We start from the raw sequence: 949 nt of genomic DNA on the forward strand, positions 1-949 counted from the left end.
CACACCCTCTGGTCCCCTTTCTTGAAGATGGGCACCACCACCCTGGTCTGCCATTCCAGAGGCACTGCCCCCGATGTCCACGCAATGTTGCAGAGGCGTGTCAGCCAGGACAGCCCTACAACATCCAGAGCCTTGAGATATCCAGGGCGAATCTCGTCCACCCCCGGGGCTCCGCCGCCGCGTAGTTCCTTCACTACCTCGGCGACTTCCGCCTCCTTCTTCAGCCTGAAGGTTACCGCCGCGACTGGCCCCCGCGGCCTTGCGGCCACAGCTCGCAACAGCTGCCTCGACAATGGCAGAGCGGAACAAGGCCCATTCGGACTCAATGTCCCCCTCCACCCTCGGGACGCGGTCGAAGCTCTCCCGGAGGTGGGAGTTGAAGATCATCTTGACAGGTTCTTCCACCAGGCGTTCCCAGCAGACCCTCACTGCTCGTTTGGGCCTGCCAGGTCTGTGCTGCGTCCTCCCCTGCCACCTGATCCAACTCACCACCAGGTGGTGACGTCCTCCCCTGCCACCTGATCCAACTCACCACCAGGTGGTGATCAGTTGACAGCTCTGCTCTTCACCCGAGTGTCCAGAACATATGGTCGCAGGTCAAATGATACGACTACAAAGTCAATCATTGACCTGCGACCTAGGCTGTCCTGATGCCACGTGCACCGATGGACATCCTTATGCTTGAACATGGTGTTAGTTATGGCCAAACTGCAACCCGCAAAGAAGTCCAATAACTGCACACCACTCAGGTTCAGATCGGGCAGGCCGTTCCTCCCAATCACGCCCCTCCAGGTCCTGCTGTCATTGCCCACGTGAGCGTTGAAGTCCCCCAGCAGAACAATGAAGTCCCCGGTCGGGGCACTGTCCAGCACCCATCCCAGGGACTCCAAAAAGGGCAGGTACTCTGAACTGCTGTTCGGCGCATAAGCGCAGACAACAGTCAGGACCC

Source organism: Epinephelus moara, chromosome 2, assembly GCF_006386435.1.
Source record: "Epinephelus moara isolate mb chromosome 2, YSFRI_EMoa_1.0, whole genome shotgun sequence".
Lineage (NCBI taxonomy): Eukaryota > Metazoa > Chordata > Actinopteri > Perciformes > Serranidae > Epinephelus > Epinephelus moara.